The sequence below is a fragment of the Phodopus roborovskii genome, unplaced genomic scaffold (assembly GCF_943737965.1).
Source record: "Phodopus roborovskii unplaced genomic scaffold, PHOROB, whole genome shotgun sequence".
NCBI classification, from domain to species: domain Eukaryota; kingdom Metazoa; phylum Chordata; class Mammalia; order Rodentia; family Cricetidae; genus Phodopus; species Phodopus roborovskii.
This window is the reverse complement of record NW_026126418.1, coordinates 74,370,698-74,381,955: the sequence shown is the minus strand read 5'-3', so window position 1 is coordinate 74,381,955 and position 11,258 is coordinate 74,370,698.

The following is an 11,258-nucleotide window of genomic DNA, read 5'->3' as shown; positions in this document are numbered from 1 at the left end:
GAGTTTTTCTAGCGAGATACAACACATGTCTACTTACCCCGAATAGAGAACCTGTGTTCTTCTTTTCCTTCTGCCCTCCTTGTCAGTAGCTTCCCAAAGCTGCTCCCTTCAGAGTAACAAAAATGGCTCTAACAGCTCTAGGCTTAATGACCACACCTACCAGCTCTGACAGTTTTAGTTGTCAACTCAACACAACCTGGCAGTGTCTGAGAAAAGGGTCTCCATGAGGAAAGTCTCAGAGTGCGGGGAATTGCCTTGATTCTGTTAAATGATACGGGAAGACCCAGCCCACTGTAGGCATTACCATTCCCTAAACAGGGGATGTTGAACTATAGTAGTATAGAGAGTGAGCTGAACAATCACAAGCATGTATGGATTCATTTTCTCTGTCCTCTTGACTATCAATATGACTAGCTGTTTCAAAGTCCAACCTTCACTTTTACAAAATAATAGATTGCGACCTGGAATTGTAAGGTGAATAAACCCTTTTCCCTTGAGATTCTTTTTGTTGGGATATTTTATCACAGAAATAAAACTAGAACACCAGCGCCCATGATAAAGAGACAGAAGGGAACCCCTCAAATAAAGAGGGTAATCTTTTTGTTATACACCAGCACACATCACACATCTCATGGTGCCAAAGTAGGCCTTGTGCCCATTTCTGCACCCGTAAGTGTGCCCTGCTTGAACAAGTCACCTTGGCCTGGAGTGGCTGGATCGGACTCCTCCTCCTCCTCAGTTATACAGAAGAGTTTGAGGCTGAGACCCAGGGCACAAAGGTCTGGGTTCCCTCTCCAACACTGCACAAGTCAGTCTTGGTAGCCTGTGTCTGTAATTCCAGCACTCAGGGAAGAGGCAGGAGAATCAGGAATTCTAGGTCAATTTCAGCTGTATAGTGAGTTTAGGGCTTCATGAAACTTTGTCTCAAAAAGAAAGAAAGGAAGAAAATAAAGAATGAAAGGAAGGGAGGGGGGAGGAAGAGAGGGAGCTGGAAGGTAGCCATTGTATCCAGTGTCTCTGGATGACACTGAACTTAAGCAGCCTATAGACACCAAAGGTAGCTGTGATGTCAGGGCCAGGACCTGCACTGGTTAGTTTGTTTGGCATCCCGGTCAAACCGGCATTGTTATCTGTCAATACCATTGCATCTTTTCCATGGCTTCGACTTTGTTTTGTAATTGAACTGATGCTGCTTATATGGCCCCACCCACCTGCGATCACAGTGCAATTTGTCGATCTGACTGCTGGTAGAAGAAAACAATTTTGTGAGAATGGCTGTTTGGGGATTGGGGCACCGCAGAGCCCTGAGCATTGAATTCACTTGTGGCCCTGTGAGTCTCACAGCTACTCAGCAGTGCACATCCTATGATATGAATGAGTCAGTCGGCCCCATGGTGACATCTTAGACACCCATCACAGATTTTTCCATTGCATCCTCTATCTGTTTGTTCCTTAACAAACACCCCTAACATCCAAGGGATGTGCACAGCAGATGTCTTGTCATATAGATCATCCACCTTGGGATAGCAGGCATTGTAGCTGAGTACAAGAGTGGGGGAAAGAGTGGGAGCCCCCTCCCACACCCACACCTCACTGGCTGAGGGAGCAGTACAAAGGAAAGACCAAGAGCCAGACAGCAGACAAAACAGATGCCAGGGGAGTGGAGAACCCAGCCCACAATGGCCAATTTGAGTTATTCTTCATAATGGACAATGTCCAGAATTGAAAGAATTAGTAAGTGAGTGGCTGCTATCCCTCCTCATGCTCCTAACTGCCCTTTTCCTGAGGGGATGCTGGGTAATTGACAGAAGAGCTCTTAGGGTCTTCATATGAATAGAGATTGTTTGGTGATGGTGGCACACACCTTTAATCCCAGCACTCTGTGAGTTCAAGGCCAGACTGGTCTACAGGGTTCCAGAAACCAGGGCTATGCAGAGACACCCTGTCTCAAGAAACAAAGAAAGAATAGTAACTGGCTAGAAGGTAGTGGCACACGCCTTTAATCCCAGCACTCAGGAGGTAGAGGAAGGTGGATTTCTATGAGTTCAAGTCCATCTTGGTCTACAGAGTGAGTTCCAGGACAGCCATGGCTGTTATACAGAGAAAACCTATCTGGGAAAAAAAGAAGAGGGCCAAGTGGAAGCAACTCCTGCAAGCTATCCTCTGACCTCCACGCATGTACTGTGGCATGTGTACACTCACACACACACTCACACACATGCTCACTCACACAATCATACATTCACTCACACATACACTCATTCACATTCGCACATTCACACTCATACACTCACACACACACTCATACATTCACACACTCACACTCACACATTCATACACTCACATACTCACACACTTTCACACACTCTCATTCACATTCACATGCTCACACACACTCACAGTCACACGCTCACACACATTCACACTCATACACACACACACACAATTGTTTTAAAGGACAAGAGAGTAAGAGGAGCTTGGTGAGAGAAGAGCTGACCAAGCAGATAGAACATTGCCTGGGTTCCCACAGTTCCTGAGCTTTGCTCTAGCCCTTTCTAAAGTTGGACCCTTTTTATAAGCCACAGGAAGAGATTTGACATACCTTTTTTCAAGATGGTTTCTCTGTGTAGCCCTGGCTGTCCTGGAACTTGCTCTATAGACTGGGCTGGCCTTGAACTCACAGATCTACCTGCCTCTGCCTCCTAAGTGCTGGGATTAAAGGTGAGCGCCGCCACCGCCCAGATGACATACATAGTTAATATATTGAAACACTGTTTTTTATGCTTATGTGGGCTGAGCAATGATCCCAAATCCTATGAGGTAGTTCAAGTTAGAAATGTCCATATGGGATCACATATTTGGACACTTGGTCCCTAGCTGGTGGCACTTTTAGAGAGGCTATGGGGAGGTGTGGCCTTGCTGGAGGAAGCCCATCACTTGGGGAGGGCTCTGAGATTTCATGGCTTCATCCCACTTCTAATTGGTTCTCTTGCTTCATGATTGCTGCTGAAGAACTGATCTTTAGTTCCCAGTTGGGGTGCCCACAATCATGTTTTCCTTGCCATTATGGATGCCCCCCCACCTTAGTTACTGTTCTAGTGTTAAGAGGAGATAGCATGACCAGGGCAACTTACAAAATAAAGCATTTAATTGGGAGTTTGCTACAGTTTCAGAGGATTGGCCCATATCATCATGTCAGGGAGCACGGCAGGCATAGTGCTGGAGCAGTAACTGAGAGCTCAGCAGGCAGAGAGACCAGAGAGACAGAATGGGCCTGGCATGGACTTTTGAAACTTCAAAGCCCACACCAAGTGACACACCTCCTTCAACAAGGCCATACCTCCTACTCCTTCCCAAACACTAACTGGGGACCAAGAATTCAAGCATAGGAGCTTCTGGGGGCTGTCATCATTCACATCACACCTTGGAAATGTGAGCTAAGGAGACACTTTGCTTTTCATTTCTCAAAGCAAAATTTAAATAAATCACTTTTAAAAAAAACAATTTATTCTTATTTTATATGTATGGATGGTTTGCCTGCAGGTATAGCTGTGCACTATATAGAGGTAATGCTCATGAAGGCCAGAAGAGCTGTTAGATCCTTCGGAACTGGAGTTACAGACAGTTTTCAGCCACCATGTGGGCACTGGGAACCAAACCCAGGTCCTCTGCAAAAGCAGCAAGTGATCTCAACCTCTGAGCCATCTCTCCAGTCCAATTTGTTTATTTTTATTAATACAATATCTGTATTAATTCTTCAAAATTTTCATACATGTATTCAATGTATTTTAACTATACTCACCTCATACTCATACTCCCAACTCCTCCCAGATCCACTCCCCCTCCTCCTTCTCTATCTCCTCCACCCAAGCCAAATGGAGTGATCCTGTTTATCGTTGCTCCCCCCACCTCACTCCCAGTTCAGTCTTTGAGATAGGGTTTCTCTGTGCGGCCCTGGCTGTCCTGGAACTCACTCTATAGCCCAGGCTGGCCTCCACTGCCTCTGCCTCCCTAGTGCTAGCTTTAAAGGCTGGGCGCCACTACCACACAGCTCATTGCTTTTTTTGGTAACTTACCAAGTCCAACTTGTACTGTCCATAAATTCATGGGGGTGGGGCTATCCACTGGATGTTGATCAACTTGCTAGAGACGGTTAAGAAAAACTGAACCTCCCTCCCTGGTACCAGACTGTGGGGGGCTCTGAACCCCTCCTCTCTTTGGGTCCTTATTCTTACACAGAATGCATGTTACTGACTGACCCATCTCCCCAGCACCCAATCAGACTTGTTTTGTTTTGCTTTTCAAGACAGAGTTTCTCTGTGGCTTTGGAACCTGTCCTGGAACTAGCTCTGTAGACCAGGCTGGTCTTGAACTCACGGAGATCCGCCTGCCTCTGCCTCCTGAGTCCTGCCACCATCTCCTGGCCCAATCAGACTTTTAAAATAAACTACTATGTCCCATAAGAACTGAGAACAGCAGATAGGCAGGTGCCAGTTATGCTAATTCCAATAGCACCAGTACAAAAATGGGCACAAAGACCAGTGGAAGAAAAGAGAGACAGGAGTTGTCCTGTCACACTCACAGACACCTGACACATGGCAGAGGTCACCACAGAGTGGCAGAGAGAGGACAGAATCCTTATGTCAGCTTTCAACCTCTAGAACAAATAATTGAGATAATCAATTTGAAAAGGAGGAAGGTTTAGGGTTGGGGTTGCAGCTCCATGGTATTATGCATTAGGTCCCAGGTTCAATCCCCAGCACTGCAAAGAAAGGGAGGAAGGGAGGGAGGAAGGAAGGAAGGAAGGAAGGAAGGAAAGAAGAAAGAAAACAGGGGAGGCTTATTTTGACTATTAGCTTTGGAGAATCCAGTCCATGGTTATTTGGGCTTGTTGCTAGAGACCTGTGGTAAGGTGACACACTGTGCCAATGGCATATAACAGACAGAACACAACTGCCACCCTCATGGAAGCAAGAAGGAAAATGAAGGGTTTGGGCCTGGAAGTAGAGCCCTACAATCTTTTGCAACAGTTTGACCACTAGTGACCTAGAGATTTTCCCATCAGGCTTCACCTCTCAAAGGTCCCACCACTTCCCAGCAGTCACCTTGGGACCAATCCTTTAACATATAAGCTTTCCAGGGACCTTCAAGATCAAAATATAGGTGCTTAATATGTGGGGTCAATTGGGCATTTTTTATGGACACGTGGAACAAACCTCTGTTTTCCCCATGAACAACTATGATGCGCAGGTCGCACAGAGCATCCAGATACTAGCCACTGCCTTCCAGTCTTCCCTGTCCAGGTCATGTCATAATCTGGTCTTACTGGATGCCACATCAGAGTGAGGGGACAACTAACCAAAATGCTCTATTCCCTACTTGAATAGGCTCACATCAATAGACAGGAAATCCATATTCCTAATGCTGAGAATCAGAATTTTCATATGGGCCACATGTGTTATCCAGAGGGAAATAAAATGGTGCAGCCACTGTGGAAAGCAGTTTGTTGACTCAAAAAGTTAAACATAGCAAGCCAGTAATGGTGGCCCACGCCTTTCATTCCAACTCCTTGGAGGCAGCAGCAGGCATATCTCTGTGAATTCAAGGCCTGGTTTACATAGCAAGTTCCATGACAGCCAAGGCTGCACAGAGATCCATATATATATATATATATATATATATATATATATATATATATGGTTAAGCACAGAGGGCTGGAAAGACAGCACCTTCTAGACGTGACTGGGGCCCTCCTGTGACTGCTCACAGATCACCTTATGAGATTCACCAGGGATGGACTGAGGCTGTTTTCTTTCCTGGACTGTGAGCCCACTTGAGGGAGCACACTGGGCAGCTCAATGGGGACTCTCTGCAAGGTCATGAAGTATGTGAACATCTGGAGATGAAAAGACAGACAGAGGAAAGTCCAAAGATATGGATGAGGAGACTGGTTCCAAGCAGAAGCAGAGGCCACACAAGTGATTCAGGGTATAGTCAGCCGGAAGCCAGGCTCCCATCTCAACCAGTTACTGTGTGGCTGACCTCCATGAAGTCCCTTCACTTTGTGTGTTTAAATTTGCACATTTATTAAAAGAGAGAGAGAGAGAGAATACTATTTCGCTTGAGGGGTTGTAAGAAAATTCATTGAACTGTTTACGGAATGCTTAAATAGCAGTAGGTAAACACTTGTTAAATAAACACACATGTGTGTGCTCACATACATACACAGACAAAATAAAGGCTGCACTAGTTATTTTGTACCTCTCTCAAAGACAAGATGAAAGACAGCTTCTGTAAGGAAGGTGCAGCAGAGGTTACCACCTTGAGCAGTTGGAAGGTGGGTCACTTTTTACTCTGAAAATATACATAGTTTTTTTTAAGAGCATCCAGACAAATGTGCTGGCCATTAAAAACATCCAAAGTAGAGGGTATTGCATTAGTACACCGTTACTTAAGAGATGATAACGCTAAGGCTCCCGGCTTCTGCATACTACGATGATTCTTAAAACATTTAAAAAAAACTGATTCAAACATAATGCTCCATTTAGTTCCTGCCACAACATGTTTCGTTTGCAAATTAGAGCCTCTCTGATTTAATTTACTTTCTGCTGACACCCATATTAGACACAATGGACCAAGCAGGCACGGCCAAGCTGTAGGCTCTAGGCTCCAGAACAATACCATGGGGACACCAGGTTATGGGTACCACCACTGGGGTCTTGAAGAGGGCATCACCAGGCTTCTGTGCTCCCCTGCAAGGGCACCCCTGAGTGTTCTGCCAGTAGCTGGAACAGGTTCTTTCCTACAGAGCCTGAGACCCAACTGAATGCTATGTACCCAGAGTAGAGGTGAAGATCAGTGATCCATGGGTCAGTTTCAACCATCTAATTGTTTGCCTAGCTTAAACTGAGAGTTCTAAAATGAAGCAAACACTTAACAACCGAAGATAATCATTTAAGAATCTTATATTAGGGCTCCTGTGAGATGGCTAGGTAGAAAAGGGTGCGTGCCCCCAAGCCTGATGACCTGAGACTAAGGTCAATCCCTGAGACCTGGACCCACACTTCAGAAGGAAAGAACTGAACTCTACAAGTTGTGCTCTAATCTCCAAGTGCCATGGTATACGTGTCCCTCCACAACAATTAAATAAATAAAATAAATGTAAAGAAATAAAATTAGAGAAAAGAATCGGATGTATTTCCACTCTTGAAAAATATAGAAAACTGGCAAGCTGGGCTGTTATCATGGCAACAAAAGGCTGGCCTTTGAAAGGCCATGTGCTTTGCATTTGTTGGAATCTCCCAGCATTCCCTACTGCACACTCCTGTTCAGGAGTGTGACACTCGAATCTGGTATATTGGTGCATGTGAACTGAGGGTATTCATGGGACTGGCAACTTCTACCTGCTTCGTTCAGGGTTTCATCAGGAAATTAACTGGTTTTCTCAAACTTGGTATTCAGGAGTGATCAGGAATAGGCTTATTCACAAATATTTAGGAAGAGTTTAGGAAAAGCAAAGGGAAATAAATTATACAATAGCCCAAAGCTACTATCTCTGGAGACTCCATCCAAAGTCTAAAGGACTACAGTCAGGAGACCTGGAGTTAGACTAAGTTCTAAGCTGAGCTAAGTCAAATATTGTCACCAGTCCATGTCACAGCACAGGCAAGTAGCCCCCCCCCCAAAGAATTCTTTAATACACAATCCTCCCTCCCTACAGTTTCCTCTGAGTCTCTTCCCCACAGATCACACCAAAGCCAGGAAACAAAGAAGTCCACCCACATAGTCCTCCCAGCATTCAGAGCTAGGAGAAGGGAGATGGAGAGGATCAGAAGGAAGAGGCTGATCAAAGATAGCCTGCATGTCCTGTGTCCTTCAAAGGTAGCAAGACAAAAGACACACAGAGAGGAACAAAGGTTTGAGGATGCATATTTGTGCACGTGTTAATGCCCTGCACCCTCCACATTTAACACAAAAATGCCTGCTCCCAGGCCAGGAGGTGGTGGTGCATACTTTTAATCCCAGCACTTGGGAGGCAGTGGCAGATCTCAATGAGTTTCAGACCAGCCTGGTCTACACAGCCAGTTTCAGGACAGCCAGTACTATTACACAGAGAAACCCTGTCTTGAAAAACAAACAACAAAAAGATGCCTGCTCCCACTGGGCAGTGGTGACACAAGGCTTTAATCCCAACACTCAGGAGCAGAAGCAGGCAGATCTCTGAGTTCTGAATTCAAAGCCAGGTCTTTGGTCTATAGAGTGAGTTACAGGACAGTCAGGGTTACACAGAGAAACCCTGTCTTGAAAAACAAAACAACAACAGCAATAACAACAAATGCCTTGCTCCCTGTCTCTCCTGTACATTACCTCATCACCCCTCTGACTCGAACACTGGTAGCTCAGACAGGCAGTGGCAGAGGATCTATCTCCAAAGCTGCAGTAGCAATAGTGGTGGCTTTTTAGTCCTCTATCCTGGTTGTCATGTGCTTCGGCTACATCATTACAAAGCTTGAGTCCCAGTTTTCCCAAAGACTGTTATGTGACCTACTCAACACCTCTCTAGCTCATTCTTTCCCCAGTGCCACCTGTCTTGTTCCATGCAACTCAGAACTCCTACCATATGTATATACACAAACTCTGACCCCATAACTTGGGAACAAAGAGAATGAGTGTCTGCTGACACACAGCCTGACATCTGTTCAAGCCACCTTGGTCATTATTGCAGAGTGGACATGAATTATCCCCAATGGCTCATACAATCATGATCACTAATTCAATGCTCAGAGGTGAGGCTCAAGGAGAGGGTTGAATCTCAAGAGCACTGACCCAACCAGTGGCTGGGTCACAATTTGATGGAAACATTGAAAAAAAAAAAAAAAAAAATAGAAACTGGGAGGTGGGGTCCATCTGGAGGAGGCAGGCCAACAATGTAACCTAGGCAACTGTTAACCCTAACCCATGCTGCAGAAGTGTCATCTACTACTAAGTCAGGTCAGTGGAAAACTAATAATTCATGCTCAAGAATGTAACTTACAAAATTACTGACTTTTTTATGTACATGCATGTATCTCTATGTGTGCTCGTGCACGTATGTATGCCAGAAGAGGATGCCAGATTAGTTGGAGCTGAAGTTACAGTTATCTGTGAGCTTTCCAGTGTGATTGACTGGAGAGCTGGCTGAGTGACCAAGAGCATGAAGGTCCTAAATTCAGTTCCCAGCACCAGTGTTACAACCATCCTAGTACCACTTTCAGGGGAATTCAGTGCCTCTGACCTCTGAGGGCATCTGTGCTCACATACACATACTCACACAAAGATATACAGAGAGATACATAGTTTAAAATGTTTTTTAAAAAGTCTTAAAAAGAGGTTGGGTGTGGTAGCTCAGGCCCCTAATCCCAGCAGAGGCAGGCCTGGTCTACAGAGTGAGTTCTAGGATAGCCAAGGCTACACAGAGTACCCCTGTCTCAAAAAGAAAGAAAGGAAGAGAGAGGAGAGAGAGAGAGAGAGAGAGAGAGAGAGAGAGAGAGAGAGAGAGAGAGAGAGAGAGAAGAAAGAGAAAAAATAAAGAGAGAGAGAGGAAAAGAGGACAAGAGGGAGAAAGAAGGAAGAAGGAAGAAAAAAGTTTGGGATGACAGCAGACAGGTTTAACATTACACACACCCAAACAAATACTCCTTACACTCAAATATTGAATCTTTTATCTTTGTATGTCTGTGTGTCTGTGTACATGTGTGTGTTCTTGTAGAAGGGGGTGCGTGTATGCACTTTGTGCAAAAGCCAGTCTTGTATTATCTTCAGGTACCATTTACCTTGCTTGTTCCTTTGTTTGTTTTAGATAGTCTCTTCATTTGGCCTAGAACTCATCAAGTAGCTAGGTTGACTAGCCAGCAAAGCCCTGGGATATGCCTATTTCTGCCTCCTCATGGAGGCAGGTCCTCATGCTTGCATGACAAGCCCTTTACCAATTGTGATAATTAGTTTGATTGTCAACTTAACACAATCTAGAGTCACCAAGAAAGACTGTGTCAAATTGCCTAGATCAGATTGACTTTAGTGTATATCTATGAGGAATCATCTTGAGCAGATTAGTTGATACAAGGAGACCCAGACCACTGAGGTGGCACCATTCCCTAGGGAAAGGGTCCCAAACTGTGTAAGAGTAGAGAAATGGAGCCGAGCACAAGCAAGTAAGCAAGCAGGTGACATGCATGTAACCATTTCTCTCTATTCTTGACTGGATGTGCTGTGGCTAGCTGTTTTCAATTCTATTAATTGACTTCCATAAAATGATGAATTGTAACTTGTAAATGTGGGCTACAAAGAACCCTTCCTACTCTTAAGTTGGTTTTTGTCAGGGCATTTTATCAGCGTGACAGAAGTGAAACTAGAGCATGTGGCAATATCTGTCCATTGGAATTTCAGAGTTGCCATGAACCAGTGACTATTCTGCCCTCCCACACCTTTTCCCCTCTTCTAACTAGCACGTTTGTTGTGATTATCTTATTCCTATTTGGTCACACTGTTGGGGGCTGTATGGAGAGTGGAGGGAGGAAGCTGACACTTGCCCTTTTTTGTTCACAGATCTTGGCACCCAGTTGAAGTATATCTAGACATTCTGTGGTTCAAGAGAACCCAGACCTTGAGCTTCCCAAGGCTTTTGAGTCTCAGACTTTCAAGAGTCCTGGGATGGGGTGATGGGCTTCACATGGATGTGAGAAACAATGATCCCTACTTCAGAATAAGAGTGCTAGGACTCAGAAAGCCAGTGTGAGGCTATTTATTTCACAAACTACACAAAACATCAGTCTAGACAAAGGCAACGGTGCAGAAAAATTAGGTTTTTACATCCCTAATTGCATTACTCTGCCTGTTGAATTCTTCATTGGCTGAGTTCTTAAGGAAGGTACAATGTCCAGGATTGACCCCACCACTGATTCCCCATCCTATTGATTTGGGAGCCAAAGCCTTATCTAATGTATAACCTGGGGCTCAAGATTCCCTCCTTTTCTGATATGTGAGCTCAGTCGCATAGCAGACTACCTGTGACTTTCAAACCCTAGGGTGAATGGAAAGCACCTACACAAGCAGACACAAGAGGGCAGCTAGGGAAAACAGGGCTTGGTACCTTCTCCTTATCTGTGATGTTCTGGTGCACTATAAATGCACCTCATACGGAAAATAGGCCACAATGATTTACTTCATATATGGAGTAGAAACTCATATAGACATAACATGGAATCTTGGGGTCAACTGAT